We start from the raw sequence: 20896 nt of genomic DNA on the forward strand, positions 1-20896 counted from the left end.
GGTTTAGGACTTCCCCCCCCCCACACCTACTTTGATCAAGCATTAGTCTAAAGCAGAGTTTGCAATTCAATTTGCTGCAACAAAGAAATCATTTGTAACAACTGACCAAAATGTGCAAGTGTGTTTCTTTGGCCCTACACTGCCTGTGTTATGAAGTCCTACAGAGCATCTGGGGAAACCTCTGAACTGCCCACCTCTTGGTATGGATAAATTGCATGACAGAGCCAAGTATTTAAAACACTGTTTGACAGGACCTCTGCCCCAAAGAGGCTCCCCTACAGAGTTATACAGGGGTAAAAGTTAAGGAAGAAAGACTGCTCTGCACCCCTGGAGCCTGGCAGTGCTACACCCCCAAGCTGTTAGCTTTGGAGATGAAGAGCTCCATTAGCAAATTGTCAGGTTCCATCCCTGCAGGTCAGAATTCAGATTAAGCACTTCAAAGTCCATGAGATTCACAAGCTCTGTTCCTAAGCAGAGTGGTACCTAACAGCTTCCTACTCTTGAAGACTCCACATGGGCCTGATCACTTCCTGGGAGACATGACACCTCTACAAGTGTTTTGCTCAGAAAAAGAAGGTTAAAGAGCACATCCCTCCTTGATAAAGACCTAGTGGGTCCTTTTCTGCACCTCAGCCATCCCCTCCTGCTCTGTGGATATGCCTACGTGGTGACTCATCACAGCTTTACAAGCTCCTTTAAATGCTCTCATTAATGAGTCCCCTTTATTTTCTTAGGGCTGTCTCTTGAACTCTGCTTAAACCCACAGGCTGCACCCTGATGTTGATTTGTCAGTACAACTCTCCAGTGACAGCAAAAATCAGCTTTGTTTGTGCATGCAGCATCTCTGAACGTGCTGGAAGATCTTCTGAATTTTACAAGAACAGTGAACTTTCTTATCCAGATGAGATTCACTTCTGTAGCAGAAAATGTACCCAGAACATGAAAGGACAAGGTAGAGTTCTTTAAACCTTTTTCTCACACATTCCTGATAGCCCCAGTAAAACAGACTTTTAAAGTCTGCTCCTTATCAATTTCACACACAGCTGCACATGGATGAGTTACTCTTCTAGCCAAAGGGCTGGGGAAACTCACAGTCAGACCATGCATTCCCATGGCTTTTTGCTGCCAGCTCCAAAGCTCAGAACAGTAGGGCAGCAGTGAAGGCAGGAAGCATCAGACTTTGCAGAGAAAAAGATACACCTGTGTGGTGCTGTGCTCTGCACAGTAGTGAGAAACAAATAGGCTGGTCAAAAACAACACAGAGAGATGGAGCCACAATCAACATAATGTTCTGCTACAATCAAGATGCAGGTGAAGTGACAGGGATGGCACCTTAGCATCACATGGCAAAAACCAACTAAATCACAGCAAAATCAGCTGCCTCTGTCCAGCACTGCTGCATAAACAAACTCTCCTGTCAGACTACAGTTACTTTGTGTATTCATTCCTAAATGTAAGCAACCAACAGAAAATATTTAAGCCTGGTAAACTGCTTTGTTTATTAAAAAGCAACACACACGCCCACCCAAAGCAAACCCAACCCAACCCCAAACACCACCACCACACAACCCCCCACCAAAACAAATTAAAAAAACCCCAAACCAAGCAAACAAAACAAATCCAAACCAAGCCCAAGCCAACATTCTCCGGAACTGGAATGAAACAGGGCTTTGAATAGCAAAAAACCTTCGAGACTTTGTGTTTCAGAAGAGTCCAGCCAGCAGGTTAATTTCCAGAAGAAAGGTGAAATGAGAAGAGAATCTTAGCAAATAAGAGAGTTGGCACCCACTGAATGCAGATTGCAGCACTTCCATCTACTGGGTTCTGTGTTGTAGGCGTGGTGCTGAATGTAAGAGTGAAGAAAGCACATTGAGCCTCATGTAGGATCACTGCAGCCCAGGCCTCCACTGCAGCTTCTGGGCAACAAAAGGGCAAACTGGCATTCATCGCCTTTGCTCCTTGCCTGAAACGTATAGCTTGAAACTTCCTCCTGACACTGAAAATAGTAATAAATCTGGGGAGAAGAGGGGGCAGGAAAGGAAGAAAAACAGCTTTCAATATTCTATACCGAGGCAAAAGCAGCTATATAAATCAAAAGGCTGACTTATCACTATGGAGGGTTTTAACAGAAAAAATATCAAGGGGATCATACCATATGGATCAAAGTGCTCTCCACATATGGTGGGGTTTTTTCCATTTGAAAAGTAACATATGTGATGAGATGCAAAAGGAGTGATTCTTGAGGATCTCATCTGGCTTAGTTTTAATTGGAATAATATTAGATTGTCTATCTAATGGGGGGGGGGAAACCCAAAACCACAACTAAGATCAGCTTTTAAACACAGCAATGCACGTAAGCATTCATGGTACGTGGGACTGGTGAAAGATCCTGAGTCAGGTACTCAGCTGAAAGCCTAACTAGGACTGACACGGTGCTAAGAACGATGCCAAGGCACCGCATAACAAGTGGTTGGTTTCTATGAGCAAATGTCTGGGCCAGCTCAGTTCCATTAATGTTTTACTCCATTATCCAAGAGCTGACATCTTTTCAGTAATTACTGCAGATGATACCACCTCCAGTGTAATTAAAGAACAATTATTTAGAGCAAAGTGAGCCAAGATCATCCCCATTCTCTGTTTAGGCCAAAGCCAAAGAAGGGCTTGTCAAATAAAATGGATGTTTTGCATTAGGGAGCAAAAAAAGAGGTGATGTAAAGAGTCAAGTAATTTGATGGGCAAGGCTGCAGTGGAATTAATTCAATATGTTCAATAGGGTCAGTTCCATGTGTAGTAATACTGGACAGATGGGTATGATAGCTGTGTGCTTGCACTGCTTGTGCATTAGTGATGCAGTACTTACAAAGCAAACCTCAGACAGTTCCTGGCTTCCTGCCCAGCGAGAGGAAGACTGGAAGCAAAACACATTAAATGCTCCTGCAAATCTACATACTCGGCAGCCCCCCTGCAATGAGCCTTCTGCAGGATGATCCTTTGGACTCCAACCAGAAAAATGATCACCATCATCACATGAGCCTATCAGCTCTGGGAATTAACAGTTAAATAATAGTGCAGGAGAAGTGGAGGGAGCAATTCACCTCCTGTGAATACTAACGAGAGGGTCTGGTGCATGCTGTGGTTGTGATGGTAAGTAGGGCTGAGGACTAATTGCATCCCTTACTTAAAACAGAAATTGCATGCTTTAAGTAATTACTTAATAGAAGGATGGAGTTAATGAATGCATTCTATCAGATGTGTGAAGGTAAAAGATCACAGCTGACCAAAATACACAGTTCCTAATGCAGCAGAGTTCAGTGTTTATGCAGCAAAGGTCATGTCTGGTCAGTTGAAGATAACAAATTCTCCCTCCAGGACCTGATGGAAAGACAGAGGATCTCAGACGCAAAGAGTTATTTAGGAGCAGCCACAGCAGGTTTAGGTCCCTGGACAGTGCAGTCATCTTTTTGGGTGTTTGCCCATGACTCCTGTAAGTACAGCCCACAAGAGATGGTTGGGTTTCCTTACTCTGACAGCAAATGTTATCAGTAAGATTTGAAAAGCAGATGTAGTGAGAACTGTGACAGTGCCTGGAATCCTCAGTGCTGGGCACGTTAGAATAGTAAGATGTCTGCTGAGTGACTGTGCTCAAATAATTTCTAGGCCATTTAATTCATCCATCCAGAAGTTTAAAAGAGAAAAACCAGCCTGGAAACACTGTTATCATCTGACCATCTCGTTGTGGAGTTCGTTAACTGCCAGACTCAATTCCATAATACCTTGGATTCGTGTTTGTCCTCTAGGCACTGTGATGGGGAGTGTGATATTAAGCTATCAAAGCTACCTCTTTCTGGTAGAAAGATCTTGGAAAAGTGGGGTTTGATTTGCAATTAAGCTTCCTGAATTGAAAGCTGAGCTTCTGCTTCAGTTACAGGAGAAAGTATCTCAGAAGTTGAGGGGAAAACTTAGCATTCTGAAGAACTGTCAAATATCAAAGATGGAAGAGGGTGCAGTGAAATCAAAAGATATTGACACTGAATAATTGCTCTGTGTGAGGAGGAGTATGTGGCTGATTATTAGCAGGTTGTCTTTGCTTCCCGAGACATCCTCCTTTCACCAGTAAAATGAGCTGCAGTTCCAAGGCTGAGAAAGCCCTGAGGTTTGAGGCTGCCAAGCTACAGAAACTTTTTCCTGCCTGAAAACTGAGCAGCTGTTTGCCCACTTATCCAACTGAGATAGAGGCACAAAGAAACATTGTCCTCCCTGAACACAGAATACTGGATTTCCAGTGCTGAGACCCAAACACATCTCCTGCCTGCTCTCCTCAAACCTCAGCGTCACCAATCTCATCATTTTTTCCTGTCCCTCTGACTACACAATCGTTTCACATGAGTAGATGACTGCAGTAGGACTGGCAAAAAGCAGCATACCCAAATGGACCTCCAGTTGGTAGCTGGAGCAGGCATAGAGGAGGTGCAAAAGAAAGAGGCAAAGGTAAGAACAGAACCAGTGCAGCCTCCTCATCATTTTAAACTCTCAGGGGCAAGAGAGGATCTGCCTGGCCTCAAACCAGGACACAATGAGACAAAGAGGCACCTTCTATCTGTCACTTCTTCGGCTTTATGTGCTCCAGGAATGGGTACCAGAGTAAGCCAACCTGACAGAAGCACATGTGAGCTCTAGATCCCCATGAGACAGGCAGCCAATTTTTTGCATGTGCTGATACTCCAACTGTTGGGGCACTCTTACAGGCAAGGACTTGACAGTGAACCTGAAGGTAGCTGTAGAGGTTGTACATAGTTAAATTTAGTCTGTAGAAGCACGTATTCTACCTGGGTGATGTTGTAGACCTTGAACTGGGCCACACATTGTAATGAAAATGTGAGCTGAGCTAGGACAAGCTGTCAAAGGCCACACTTGTGGGCTTGTAGAGCCTGCTGCTTCTGAACAGCATTTGTCTGCTACTGCTGCACTCAGCAACTAAACAACAAAGCATGGAAGGCAAAGGAGAACCTCTGGATGAGGAACAGACAACAGCAGAGCTGAAGTAAGCAGTTCAGCCTGTAGATGCACTTTGTCTTACAGCCAAGGTAGACACAGGATACGTTTTGCATGAGAATGTCTCAGAGCAGCATTTGCAACCATTCAGCATTCTACACAGATGCTCTACTTAATGTAGATCAAAGCCTGGTGTCAAAGTTCTCTGCATAATACATATAAACAGAATGCAGCATGCTCAGAAATAACACCCAGTACATGTTTCTCCTGCACTTAATACGATTTTAGTGCATGATTTACATTTATTTAAGGAAACATCATATAACTGATTTGTAACAGTGCTCAGCTGCTCTCAGCAGACAAGCAAAGGCACCAAACACAACACCAAAGTATGACCTCAGAAAAGAAATCAACATTCACAATACTTAGCAAATCATGCCTCGGGTGCACAAGGAAATTATACCAATTAATTGGGAGACCAGTGCTAGTCAGGCAGCACTAAAGCCTAGAATGGCAGCATGGAAACTAAACTGGGGTATTTCTGGCAGAATCCTAGAGTGGCTCAGGTTGGAAGGGACCTCAAAACTCATCTCCTCCAACCTCCCCACCACAGACAGGGACACCTCTCATCTACACTCAGCTGCTCAAGGTCTCATCCAACCAGCCTTGAACATCCCCCACAAGGAGGCAGCCACAGCTTCCCTGGGCAGCCTATTCCAGAGTCTCACCATCCTCATCGTGGAGAACTTCTTGCTGAATTCCATTCTAACTCTGCTCTCCCTCAGCTTCAAACCTTTCCCCCTTGTCCTGCCTCCAGACACCCTTGTGAAAAGTCCCTCTGCAGCCTTCTATAGGATCCCTTCAGGTACTGGAAGGCAGCTCTAAGGTCCCCCTGCAGCCTATTCTTCTCCAGGCTGGACACCCCCAGCTCCCTCAGCCTGTTCTCATAGCAGAGTTGCTCCAGCCCTTAGATCATCTCTGTGGCCTCCTCTGGACTCACTCCAGCAGCTCTGTGTCCTCCTGCTGCTGGGGACACCAGAAGTGGAGGCAGGACTGGAGGTAGGATCTCGGCAGAGCAGAGTGAAGGGGCAGAATCCCCTCTCTTGCCCTGCTGGGCTGCACGAGGGCACTGCCGGCTCCTGGGGAGTTTCTCAGCAACCAATACCCCCAAGTCTCTTTCTTCAGGGCTACTCTCAACCCATTCTACACCCAGAGTGGATTTGTGCCTGGGATTGGCTGCATGCTGCTGAAATTAGAGTTTTGACTTATCATAATCAGATAAAAACTTAAAAAATACTAAATTCAGTAAGAGAGCTCTTCCAGTGCCTGTACTGAACTAAGCAAAATCTCACCTATGTCCTCCTCCAGAGCTCCAAGATCTGCAGCTCTCTAGCCCTTAAATGTGGCAACAGTGCAAGAGCCACACAGCTTCATTTGGAGCTATTCACATCTATTTTTCCCTAGAGACAAGAAAAATTTCCCTAACATCCCTGTGATCATCATGGGAATGACTGGCAGGAAGAGATACTGGCTGGGAATAATGCTGGAGTAGAACTCATTCTCATTTTACACCCTGAGAACTGATGTATGAAGTCCTACAGAAGCTTCTGCAGCTGAAAACAAGCTGTTCTTTGCTGTGGTTTCCCACCTGATGCAGAGGCCCTTCAGCAACTACCATTTTTCATCCCCCACCCCCTCTGGTAGGGTTTGTATCCCAGCTGACACTGTTGCTCGCTGCTGTGATAAAACCACTTCCAGCACCCTTAGTATGTTGCTACTCAGAGTTTTAAATCTCTGTTTGATGCCAGTTTAAATTCAGCTTCATTGCTGAATTGTTGATTTCATGTCTATAGCATTTTAAAACCCTGTTGGGAGCACTTAGCCTGAGCAGGGTTTTGACTGGGTTGTAAATCAGGACCCCATTATGTATATGCAGAGCAGTACCTGCACCCTGGCAGCAGGCTGCTTGCTAGAGCTCTATGGTAAAATAATTCCTCTCTGAGGTCACTCAGAGACCAAACACCACCCATATCACAACCCTATTTCCATCACTTGCAGGATATCTATGATGACAATAGGTGCCCTAGAAGGAAACTTATGGCAGGGAGTGTGCAGGACAGCAAAGCAAGCAGGGGCTGTTTTTCTTTCTCATGCTGTGTAATGGAGCTTCTCTTTCTTTTCATTAGGAAAAAAATACATGTATTGTGTCAATTTTTCATTCTTCTAACTCCCCTCCACATAGTTTTGAGCCTTCTTTCTCCAACTTTCTCTTCTACCACTATGACAGTTACTTATCTGTGGCCAACCATGGTGTTGGTACTGCAAAGGTACCAGAAATCTATACTAAATATACCAAAACTATACCAATCATAAGTCCATCTGCATGGCCCTGTGGAAGGTGGACAATACCTACCAGGGACCTTTGTCCTACACCTTCCTTTCCATCCCACCTGAAGAGGTGATGATGAACCCTTCCAGAAGGCACCTAGTGCATCTAGGCATCTCTCTGGGGACCTCCACTGCCATTTTCTAGTCAGTTAACTGCTTTGCATCACAACATTTGGTAAATGTTTCTTATTATTTATCAGGCAATTGTGACTTTCAGCTGTTTTCACTTCATACCACCCACAAGTTAAGTTACATTCAAAGCTGATTAAATCCAGACCTAGAGTTTTCTAGGGGTGAGGGCCAAAATGCTTCTTTACAGCCATCTTGTAAGGTTATGAAACCTTTAAAACTCCAGCATTTTAAGCCTGAGCCTTCAACAGCAATATCATCTTCCACAAACAAATCTCTGCCTTATGTAACTTGAGAAGTGACTGTTTCCTTAGGCTGTGCTGCTGATTTCAGTTCATGCAGGGCTACACCCTAGAAGGAAGTCTCTTTTCTGAAATGTCAGAATAAGAACAGGGTAAGGGGATGACTTATTTTCTGCCTGATGCCATGTGATTCTGGATGGAAATGAGGCAAACCTCAGGAAGCTGGTATTTTTCCTAGAGAATCAGCTGATGCTTCTAATGGGAAAATATTTCCAAGGGAAATGCAGTTGAAGAGATTGATGTTAACTGCTAGTGTCACTGGAACTGCTTCGAGATGTGCAAGCAGTTGTGCAAGTCTAAAATCGTTACTGCTCTTGGCTGATCTTTTCCACATACTAGATGAGAAAGTTCATGCAGTGAGTGGCCATAATCAGGGCTTCCATGAACAGTAACAGGAGCATTTCTCTGGCTTATAGACAGCATTTCAGTATTTGAAAACCTGTATCAGAAGTGAAGCAATCACTAGGAAAGGAAACAGAACTGACTCTCAGTCACTTCCTTCGATGTTTGCAGCCTGGAGTTGTGCTCTGTGGTCACCTGAAACCAGACTGGAGGCAAGTTGCCTCTTGGGACTGTGTTTGTCACTGTCAGTGTTAAAAGCTCAGGCACTAGAAAGTGCCTGCCTGTCCAGCACATTCTCTAGAGCATGTCCCAGTGAAAGGTGTATGGGTAGAGGGTCTGCAGTGCAGTTGTCAGTGGAGGAGTGTCTTTCTGTGACTGGGAATGACCAGGAAGGCTCCCTGGCTGTTAGCCAGATCATAGAACCATAAAACAGTTTGGGTTGGAAGGGACCTCCAAAGGGCATCCAGTGCAACCCTCTGCAGTCAGCAGGGACATCCTCCACTAGATCAGGTCACTCAGAGCCCTGTCAGCCTGATTTGGAATATCTCTAGGGACAGGCCCTCAACTACTTCCCTGGGCAAACTGTTGCAGTGCTCCAGCACCCTCAGAGTAAATACTTTGTTTCAATACAGAGACCTCAATGTAAACTGTTAGACACATCACTTAACAGTTGTCCCTAACTCTGTCTGTTTCTACATCACATTCACATCCCACGTGAGTGAAGTCATTCAAGATAGTCTTAAAAAGACAAACAAACAAACAAAGAGGCTTTAGAAACTAACTAGAGGTAAACATTCTGATCAGCATGCTCACAAGCCACTAGCTCCCCTCAACACAGCATGTTTGCACAGAGGCACGATTGCTGCTGCAGCACTGTGCGTGCAGTGCGGCGTCAGTACGTGCAGGGAGCTGCACAGCACTGGGGCCTGGTGATTCACAGGTGGAAGTGACAATTAGGCTTGGCTCTGTTTCAGTTGTGCTTACGCAAAGAACCAGTGCAAAACTCTTCCATTTTGCACCCCACTGTCAGCAAGGAGCTTTCACAAAGGAGAGGAATTGTATGCGGTCTCATCTATTAGCAGCTTCATTAGCAGCTCAACCTTAATTACAGTAGGATATTTTTGTGTTAGAGGGAAGAGGCTCTGGCTTTTCACCACCTAGAATATGGTCATGCTGCTGTCCCTCTTGGCTGGGAGAGGTTTATCTCCCCAAGGCTGCAGCTTGCCTGTGGAACAAGAGGTGCCAAGAGAGGCCAAACCTGCTGCCTCCCACTGCTATGACACATTTGCTCTGAAGCATAGGGGAGCTTCTGGGGAACCATTTGTGGCTGTGACATACTACAGCATTTCATCCTTAGCATTCAACAAACATGCAAAGCATGGAGATGATTGTCAGACTAACTGAAGAAAGCAATAGATTTCCATTTCAATGGAAAGCAAAATCCTTAACATCCAACTGCAGACCAGCTGCAGTGAATGAGAAAGCTGTGCAAAGGTTTTAGTTTCCCGTTGGAGACTGTCTACTGTCCAGAAGAGTGGTCTTAATTCCTAGTAGATTTAAAATTCTATTATAGCAACCAACCATAAACACACTTTGCAAGAAGCTTCAGAGCAGTTTCCATCATTAAATACATATTTCATTTTCTCCCCACTTGTGCAATTCTTCCAAGTATGAAATATTAAAGCATCCCTCTGCCACTCGGGTCAGTTCAAGAAATCAAGTAAACTCCATCAAAGGTATCCTAGTGCCTTTTCTGGCAAAGCAAATGTCTACTATCAGAATTGAGCAGGAGACAAGGTGTCAGGGCTATAAAAATTTATTTGGCTGGTGTTTCAGTTTGTTTACTGACTGCTAACACAGTACATAAATGAGCCTAGAGCATTCTGGAGGCACCATGGCATGACTTAGGAACCCTCTGAAGAAAAATCACAAGCAAGAGGTAGCAGAGGCACTACAGTAACAAGATTTGTGATACTAATGATAGATTTATCCTGAATATCAACATCTGAAACCAACCAGCAACTGGCCACAGGAAGGATTATGGTTGGTTTTCTCCACCACCTTCAAGGCTGCACTAACACTGTCTTGAACAAGTAATGCTGTTTTAAACAAGGTATCGCAGCTTGGGTCCACTATGAGCTCCAGTGCAAAGATAAGCAGCATGACTTTGCTCTGGATTACAGCTGCAGTACATAACCTGAACTGAGAACAGCTTCAGGAAGTGAGCCACTGGAACAGCAAAGAGGCCCTGTGTCAGCTATGACTAAACTAATGCTACTTCAGGAGTATTTTGCTGATATATGCAAGCGTATGCTCGCACGTATCATACTGTACAAATTAGCTAAGGACCCAATCAGTCTCTCAACTGAATTCTTTTTAGAAACAGAAATTGTTTTCAAGTGAAGTAGGATGACCAAGGTGTTACAATGAGGTATTTTCAATATTGCTACTCAAAAGCAAAGTGCAAAACACACTGCTCTGAACAGATCAGGATCAGGAGAGGACTGTTCCTAACTTCTGTGACACTACTTTGACTTTTGAAATCGAAATGAAAAGTTTAACCATTCCCAAATCAAAATGCTTTATTACAATTCAATTTAGCATTAGCCTCTCTTGACAAGTAGCTACAGTGCCTTGCAAGAGCTATAATTTATTTGCCTCCTCCTGCACAAAATGGGTTCTTTGGCCTTTGATAATGAACTGTGGTAAACCTTTGACTCTCTCGGGGTATCATTTGGTTCAGCAACAACTGCAACCAAATCAGCAGCACATCATGGGATTTCAGCTCAGAACAAAGTTCAATACAGAGAAGAAATCAAAGGATGAGGAAAGAGAATGTCTAAATGCAAGAATTAAGCACTCATTAAAACAGGCATCCACTCCCTTAAGACGTGGGCACAATAAACACAGCAGAACAGTGCAAGATTCCTTCAGACTATTAAAACCCAACCTGCTGAGTGATTCTGATCAAAGCAAACTCCTCAGTGATGCTCGAAAAGGGAACCACACAAAGTCTGGTAGCATTTTAGTCAAAATTGAAGCAATTTTCTGGACATATTGTAAGTCTCAAGAAGAAAAAAGAAATGGTCATAAATGTACAAATCATCTGAAAGGCCAAACATTGCCAGTGCCTTCAGTATCAGAAGAATGGTGATACCATAACAGACACTGTCCTGCAAAGCAGTGGTTCTTGAGTAAGCCATTGAAATTCCAGTGGATCAGCAGCCAGAATGTGAGGCTGCAGCAGAACCCAAAAGGTCTGGTACCAATAAACAGAAAAAACATCCAGCAAGTGAAGATATTCAGAATGTGGTATCCAAACTTTGGCCACAAACCCAAACTTACAACACAAGAGAGTCCAGATACAGCCCATGAAAATGGTTACATGCTAGGGCAATGTGCTTAAGAATGGAGTAGCCTTACTTATCAAAAAGCTGAAGGTCAGGCCTTTGAGATCAGCTGTTGCTCTGTAGATAAAAAAATTGGCAATTAGCTCAGGCTAACAGACAGAAGCAGGAGATGAAATGGCTGGAAGAGAAACTGGCAACAGTCAGATGAAAGGTTCCATTTTCTAACAGTTCCAGCACAGCAGTTAGTAGAAGGTTTGTTGTTGCTTTCTTCCAAAGCTAATCATGCTGAAGATAAGGCTGCATCATTGCTCCATGAAATCTGCACAAACACAAACGAAACTTAATTCACAAAGGCAGACTAGATGACAACAATACTCCCTCTGGCTGCGTAATCTATAACCTAGAAGCTCGTGGCCATCAGTCTTGGCATCTTACATAAATATTTCATTGAGTGATGTTTTTGAGACCCAGAGTTAGCTATGGAGAAGTAACTTGGAACAATTATTTTTCCTCTAATAAAAAAAGATTTCTCTGTCTGTGTTGTAACTTACTTGAAATTTGTCTCTTCTACATTTCTTCCCTCTGAGCTTATGAAATTAAATGTAAGCTGCTGTTGCAGATGTAATACCTTCCCCATTTTCACTGCTAAAGTCATCTTCCCATGCTTGCATTTTTCATCCAAATACCACCTATCCTTTTTGACACAGGATGTAAACCATGGGCCACAGCAGCACCCACTCCCAAGCACCGCGTCTCCTCGTGAGCCGACTCTTACTCCATCTAAATGAAAAATAAATTATTAAAAATTAAAGGAAACTGATACAAGTAAGAAAACTTCATGCAGCAGTGCTCCCTTCATAGCATTCTTAATTACATGCTGTTCTTCCATGTCACTTCTACAGATTACACTGCCTTATCCTCTCCATTTTTTATGTGCTACTATTAATATTTAACTATCAAATGTCTTTTACTAGCAGATGTTTAAAGATGAGATGGCTGGGAAATAACCATTGGTGCAGCTACTGCAGGCTACATGGCACTCCACACAGGAAAGCCCTCCCATCTACACAGGAAACCTACAAACAACTTGGGTGGATGTAATATCTATTAACACTTGGGTTTAGATAGTCTCTGAAACTGCTCAGTTCGGTGCTTTGTAGCATTTAAAGTGTGGGATTCATAGCACTGCTTATATATAACAAGTGTAGCTTCTGCTTGAGTACTGGGTTGAAATCCAAACTTAAGCCTGCTGTCATCTTACAGATTTCAAGATTTTGGGCACTTCTGAAAATCTTATTTATAGATTAAAAAAGCAAGAGTAGTATCTTTAAGAAAGGTTTGGATTCAGCACAGGATTAGCTTCGCTAAGTGTACGATGGAACTGACACACCTGCAATATCTCAAGTGAGGAGGACTGTAGCTTCCCTTTCAGCTCTCTAAGCATTATGTCATAGCTATTCCATTTATTTAAAATGCTGGGGAGCTTCTGCATGACTAAAAAGCACATTTCAGCTTTTCTTGCTGAGCAAAATGCAGTACCACTCCTCTGCTTTTGCAGAGGCTGCATGGCTTGTTTGTGAGGTGAGGGAGGAGCTGCTGTCAGCCTGCTTCACTGTTTGGTGTCTTTCCAATTCATATTAAACAAATACAAATGAACCTCACCCTAAACATCCCTTCTGCTTTAAATTAAAGCATTTGTTTCACTCTCCTCTTATAAATGTTTGTAGCTCCGCTCTGAAGTTATGGCTTTGTGCAGCAGTCCTACAGTGCCAATGCTGCAATGGTGACAGAAGTTAAATGGAAGCCAGAGATAGAGCTCATAATTCTGTTAAGCATGTTGGAAGCATCCAAAAGTGTTAAATCAATCAATAAAACCAGCAGGCCTATAATCTATTTTCAGCAAGATGTCACTCACTGGTTTGTTTCCTTCAGCAAGTCTGTATTTGAAGTTATCACCTTCCCCAAAGCTGCTTTTTAGCAGCTCACAAAGACAGTGTTACTTGGCATTCAGACCTGATGGCCTTTCCAACGTCCAGCCAGCCAGATGATTACCCAGCCAGCTCCTCTTCTGAAAACTCTAAGCACAATTTACGTGGGCTGCAGTGCTGGCAATCAAAAACGAAGCCAATTTCCTCATGGCAACATCCAACACACAAGCAATGGCTGATGGTACAAAATCCCATCTCAAACCCAACCACACAGAAGCAGGTGACACAAATTAAACCCCATGAAGGACACAGAGCAGACAGGGGGAATAGATCCTAGTTGTGGCAAGAGACCTTTGGAATCAACAGACAAAACTGAAAGCTAGCTAAAAGGACAAAGGAAAATCTTGTCAGCAAAACCAATGCTGAGGTAGCCACGAGACACTGAAGTGCATTTGGTAACTACTTGGTTGTCTTTTGGCTATTATTTGGTTTTAATTGAGTTCTTTCTACAACACTAGGCATAAACACTTGCACTTGGCCTAGAAATGGTGGGAAAGTATACTGCATAAATGTTTTGACAACCATCTGCTCCCCAGGATTGAAAAGCGCTTATGCTTCCTACCTGTGCCATGCTGTAATAGCTTCATGCCGCAGAAAAAGTCTTAAAAGGTTTTCCTTTCTTCTGCAAAATGAACATTTCAAGCCATCAGGAAGACAGAAGGTGCACATTAGACAATGTTTCCACCAGTGAGGAAAAGCTATTGAAATAACAAGATCCAGATGTGAGACCAAAAAGAAATTTATCACGCTCAGAGCCCCTCAATTTGTTTCTGATGTCTCATACAAACATTGCCTAATTTGCTAATGTGCTTTTCCTTGCTATGTGAGAGAAGAAAGCACACCTGTCAAGAAACCTGCTCCCCACATGCATTGGAATGACATCTGTAGCAGCTGAGCGTCAGGGAAATCCAGACACCATTAAATTGTTTTGAGCATGTCTTGCTTTCCACAACTTTCTCTGGAAATCCAAGCACACAGAATCAACATATCCCTAATTGATTCGCTTTTTTGCAGCATCTATAGTCAGGCAGAGGGGAGAAAGCTGCTGCAGAAGCTTCCTCTCTGTATAAGAAATTCATGGATTGCTTTACATAAATTTTAATTTCTAAGAGTTTAGAGGAAAGGGAATTCCTAGGTAGAGCCACAGAGCTGGATTGTCTGCTTCAATAATTAAGGTCTGTATCACTGAAAGTCATCTCAAATGTATACAGAATGGCATCCTTAGAGCTTTCCTGCTGAAAGACTTTGTTATCATCATATAGGTATGATGAACAGGAATCTAAACCTAATCCTCGATTGAAGCTGATTGTGATTCTGAGAATCCACTGAAGAGTTCTTTTCTCTACCAAAATCTGTCTTGCTTCAAGTAAACCTCTCCAAGGATGCATTTGTGTCTTGTTCTCTCCATCTTTAAGGCTTGAAGGGGAGGAGAAAGTGAACAGAAGATACCAAGCTCAGTAAAGATTAGTGGAAAACATGCCTCCAGTCAACTGCACTGGACATGGATGCCCCCTCCCTGGAGCTGTTCAGGATGGGTTAGATGAGGCCTCAGGCATTCTGGTCTAGGGGAAGGTGTCCCAGCCAACCTAAGCTATTCTAGGAACCTACTGCTTACAGGAAGCACAGCAAACCCAGCTCCAAAGCATCTGTGTAGGAACGTGTTCTGCTTCTCATCAATTATTGTTTTCACATCTACATATTGCAATTAAAACTGTAACCACTGCAGACAGTAATAAACATGACCACAGCTGCTAAGAGCTTACAGTCCAAGGAAACAGATGACAGAAGAAAGAAAATGACCCAGATTGAGGAAAACTGTGTCAAAGAAAAAGAAAGAAAAAAAGTTATGACTGCTACAAGTGGAAGCAACCGTGAGAAAAGCAAGGCCCCTCTCTCACCAAGTGATACTTCAGGGTGTGAGTGACAGAGCTCTGAAACTTGGAGAAGTCCCTTCCCAGTGGCTGCACTACAGGCATATCTTTCACTGTAACATAAAAGGGACCAGTTCCCCCAAAATTGTATCTGATGCTGCCAGCTGCTTTTGTGACAACCTTCTTGGTGAGCTTCAGAAGGTCTTTCTGTCACTGACATCTGAACAGACCTTAGGTCTTGGGTTTTTTTTCCACCCAGTACAAAAGTTTTAAATACTGAAGAAAGTTGTGAAGAAGAAATTTGACCTAATGCTGAAGATAAGCAGATCTAATTATCTTAGAGTAAATGATTTGTCATATTAATACTTTCTTCCTATAGAAACTGCTGAGATGTTGAACTTTAAAATGCAATGCAGGTATTACACAGGTGAATTATTTTACCTATTTTCCATATATTACAGCTGAATAGCAGCTCACTACAGTTATAGCTCAAAACTGCTTACTGTTTAACACAGGGCTGTTCTAAACTCTCCACCTGCTGACTCAAGTGCTTTTAAATTATTATGCTTCAAGGTGGTGGCCAAAATATTGGGCAATTCAGAAAACAGATTCTCAAGGCCCTTAGAGCTGCCTTCCAATACCTGAAGGCATCCTAAGGAAGGCTGCAGAGGGACTTTTCATGAAGGTGTCTAGAGACAAGACAAGGGGGAATGGTTTGAAGCTGAGGGAGAGCAGGGTTAGATTGGGGCTGAGGAAGTTCTCCAGAAGGAGGGTGCTGAGACTGGAACAGGCTGCTCAGGCAGGCTGCGGATGCCTCCTTCCTGAAGGTGTTCAAGGCCAGTTTGGTTGAGGCCTTAAGCAGCCAAATCCAGTTGAGAGGTCTCCCTGCCCATGATGAGCAGGTTGGAGGAGATGAGTTTTGAGGTCCCTTCCAACCTGAGCCATTCTAGGATGCCAAGAGCCAGGTCAGTTTCCCCTTACCTAAGCATGTATCACCTGTTTCCAGTTGGTTTCTCCACCAGTTCAGCCCTTGCTGGTGAATGCCAAGCATGTCCTTATATTGGATGGTGAACTATAAAATAGTTGAGGGGAACATTTAGAATCAAGGCATGGGAAATGATGCATATGGGGAAATACACTTTCAAGTCAACCTGGAAGCTGTGCAGCTGAGGCTTACAACTTCACCAAGTGGCAGAGTAGGTCCTGATGATGTGCCCAGGGTGATACAATGTTGGTTTTCTGGGAGCACTGTGCACATACCCTGCTCTTAGGCTGAATCCAGGGACATTTTGTCAGACACTCACATTTATGACTTCAGTATCATATTTTGAACACAAGATTTACCTCAGACCTAGTGTCATGAACATCAGCTAGTTCTGGAGAAGCTAAGGAGATACAGCCATGTGTCTTGCACGACTGAACTGAGTCTGGCTAAAAGAAAGGAAACACCAAGTCCCTTGGCTAACTTACCTATATGACTCAAGCATGCTTGCTCACAACAACTGCTTGGCTTTTGCTAGCTCTTTAACAGCCTGATGGCATAGCTGAGAGACAGAGAATGAGGAACAGAGTAAAAGCATTCAATAACTGGTGAAGCAATAAGAGGCCCTGAAGTGTTATAGCTCCTTTTGGAGAGAGTAGGTGTAGGCTCCACATTGTGATGGCTCAGGTAGGAACTTCTTGCTATGAACATTAACTGCAGTTTTGCAGACTCAATTCAACAACTGAAGAGTTGATAAACAGAGTTAACCTGTAGCTTTTCTTCACCATTTCTTGATGAATCAAGGACAACCCTTAAGAAGGTCACCCTAGTCTGAAGGAATTCTCAGGTGCTAACACACCTCCAGTGTGTGCAAAAGTCAAGCACTGAGTTATCTATGTCCTTGCTGCTTTTATGACAATGGCATCAATCTTTGGATGCCCTCCTCAGAGCTAACTTACCACTTCATGCATCTTATTCGGTTGAAAGGGACAATAACAGTTTGCCAGTTCCAGAACTCAGGTGCAGTGGCACAGAACAGACTGCGTGAGCACCAGGGTCCTGGCAGAGATACAGAGATCAGGGTGAAAAACTGCAGCAGCATCCTTGGTACACTCCACATTCCCTCTGAACTGGATAGGGGAGGTGCTGCGCTTCCCACTTGAAGGTTTGAATATAGTTTAGACTATGTCAAAAAAGTGTAAGGCTTGCCCCCCACACACACACTATTGATGCTACTTTATGAAAGCTTTAGGGTCCTGAATTGTAGATCATTTTTTGAACTCTACACAACACAGATCAACCACCAACTAGAAAGGAAAATATCAACAGAAACACTTCTTATGTTCTACACTTAATCACAGCACCAGTTCCACAAAACACAATTCTCAGCCGTTCATGAAGGGAGTCAAGACCCAGCAGCAAGCCCAAGAACAAGTGGCAACTTACTAATATGCCACTCTGGTCTGCTGTGGCTTGGGAGAAGAATGCAATCCCTAGTAGATAAATTTCTTGTTCTACCAGCCTTAAATTAAACCTTTCACACAATTTTAATGTATTTTTGAGACGTGAGAAAAAGTGTCTTATGTCTGCAGAGAGGAGAATGGTGTCAGTACCTGACTTGATAAGGCTTATCTTGCTTCTAATAGATCAGACAGAGGAGAAAAGGTCTTTATGTTAAAGAAGAATTTGCACAGAGTGCTTTGTATCTTTGCTAACAATGCTACAGTGAATTCCAGTTGCTGAATTACTTTAATAGTACTACAGACCATATTCAAAACAACACAGCAAAAACTATAGCAGAGCAAAATCCTCCTGGCATGGAACACACAGTTGGAGTTTTAAATGGTTACTCACTCAGAAAACACTGAACAGAAAGTTAATTTGCTACAGCTCTTGGACTTTTGTTAATCTTAGATTTTTTCCCCTTTGTTTTAATTTAATGAAAAACATTTGACTATGATTATTTAAGTGTGTTCAGGTTTACCTTGAGTTCAAGTACAGAGAAGCTGCCTTTGTTTCTGTGCAGACACTCAATCAGCTAAATGAACTTAAGAGCAACTATTGTAAATTATTCACTTGGGTTGAATCTTTCATTACTTTGGAGAATAAACCAGAAATAGAAGGCTTCACCTTGTGATGATCCTCTAAATGATACACAACATGAATTAATGCCATTGGCAATAAAGCCTTTTCCTCTACCATGAGCAGTCTGAGAGGGCAAAACCAGCAGCCCATCTCAGCAGAGAAACAAAATTGGACTAAAAGCATCAAGTTAAAAGGAACATAGTGACTGAAAGGTCACACCAGATCCTCTCAGCTTTGCGAATGTCTAATTGGAAGAGAGATAGCAAAGTGCAAATGTATCAAAATGTTGTTTGTGCCAGGAGTTTCCAGCTTAAATTTACCTCACCAGAGACTGTAGCATATTCAACATTTCCACCTTGGGAATGGATTGTATCTACTGTCTCATTGCAATGGACCTTATCTGAGGAGACCAGAGCCAAGACACTTGCAGAAATCCAGTCTGCTGGGAGCCTATGGGATCCATCTTTCAGGCAAGAACAACATCTTTGGACAGAAGCTTTCCAATATAGCGAGATGAGCTTTAAACTAGGGTTGCAGGGGGAAGGGGTGATCAAGCCAGCCCACATCAAAGCCAATGACCCTAACAAGAGAACTAACAAATAACATAAAAGAGTGACACGAGCAAAAGGAAGCCTTGTTAAACCAAATCACCATTCATCCCTGCCAGGACCACATCTTACTTTTTCCTTGGGTCCAATATCTCCTGCTGAAAGTGTACATTCCCCCTGCCAGTGTAGCAGTCAAGCCTGCGTGTTCCACTCTGGGTTCTTCCATTGGGAGCGCTGGGCACCTCTCACTGCATAAACACTTCACATGGCACAGCACTAGGGGCTGAGCAGCTATCCCCACATGCACCCCCAACACAAGTGGCAGGATCTTCTCCAAAATCACGGAAGAATTCAGACTTATCGTATTTGATGAGCTCTATGGAAGTTCAATCTCTAAATTTTGTGTCTGGAAGTGAGAACAGCAGAGATGTAGAAACATCTCGATGCTGTTTGGGTGCTCTGCTGAACACCTTCAGGCCTGGAATCAGTGCTGTGATGAATCTAACAAATACAAAGGGTGCCTTGTCTGAAAGGAAAAGTCAGGGCTGCTCAACTTATGCTCAGTTTTTCTATATGATTTACATCTAAGAGTATCTATTAAAGCCCTGTTGCTTTTCTCTTTGATCTCAAGGTGTCAAAGAAGCAGCTGTTAGAGCACACTGCTTATTATATCAAAACTCAGAATTTCCTTTGAATGGAAAATCAGATACAATGACACCTTTTCTAATGTGTGACAAAAATGCTGTGTATTAGGAATTAAAGAGATCAAGACAATTGACAGTAAGACTACAAAGGACTGGTAAATCAATAGCATGAAATGTATGAAAAAAGAAAAAAATATCCCCACCATTCTACTTAAACAAATGTGGCAGACAATACCGTGGGGAAGAATAGGAGAAGTCAAAGCACTCTAAAAAAGTCACTGCACTGTTAAAGAATGAAAATGTAGGCATCAATTAATGGACTAGGATCATTATCCAAAAGCAAATCACAGTATTTATTTCACTTGTAGGAGTCTAGGGAACAAAAGAACCTGAACATCTCCAAAGATCAGCAGAATAAGTTCTTGCAGAACTGGGACTGGGTGAAGGTTTATTGATGGAACTGCGTGAAGAACGGAACACAGCTACAGAAGTCACCGGCACCTGCAAATATGCAGTGGAAAGGGCACACATCCTTAAAAGCATCAACAGCTTATCACTATAAGAACCAAAGCACAGGACCCACATTTCAAACAGAAAGCTTAAACTGGAGCTCCCAGAACCAGCTTAAGAGTCTTTCCTCACATCCAATATATTTTTTTCCCCAGGGACTCAAAAGTTTAAATTCCATTAAGAGTCACTGGAGAAATGCCACTAGAGGAAAGGTCTTAGTCTCAAAAGTCTATTTCTAACCCACTAAAATTAGTGGAAGTTCATCACTGATGTCACCCAGAAACAAAAACCTCTGAGGCTGACAATTGTGTTCTCTCTGGTGCCTTATGTAGGATCCAGCACTGAGATGATGTCAGGGTTTGGATATCGAGGTGTCCACGCTGCTCTCGTCATGCTGCCATACTTACAGCTCTCCATCAGCTGAAAACAGACCCACACCAAAAATCAAGAAAATCACCTTCCTAAGTAGGAACCAATTTAATCTGGGGAGCAGAGGGGGAAGTCAAGTAGAAATAGAAGTGATACAAAATGCTCACTCTGGACAATCTTTCTCTATTTGTATATCCAACTGTTAAAATGAGTCCACCTGAAAATGTGTCTTCATTCTATTGCCATGGCTGCTTGACAAACGACAGATGTCTGTTTCCTGCTCAAGCTTCCTCCACTCACTTGACACACATGCTGCCTGTCCTCCACTGCTGCTCAGTCATTTGAAATGTGACCTCACATTGAGCACCTCCTCTGAAAAATCCTCCCCCAAAGCAC

This window comes from Melanerpes formicivorus, unplaced genomic scaffold (assembly GCF_026170545.1).
Source record: "Melanerpes formicivorus ecotype bairdi unplaced genomic scaffold, bMelFor1.0.p_v2 SCAF_37, whole genome shotgun sequence".
Classification (NCBI taxonomy): domain Eukaryota; kingdom Metazoa; phylum Chordata; class Aves; order Piciformes; family Picidae; genus Melanerpes; species Melanerpes formicivorus.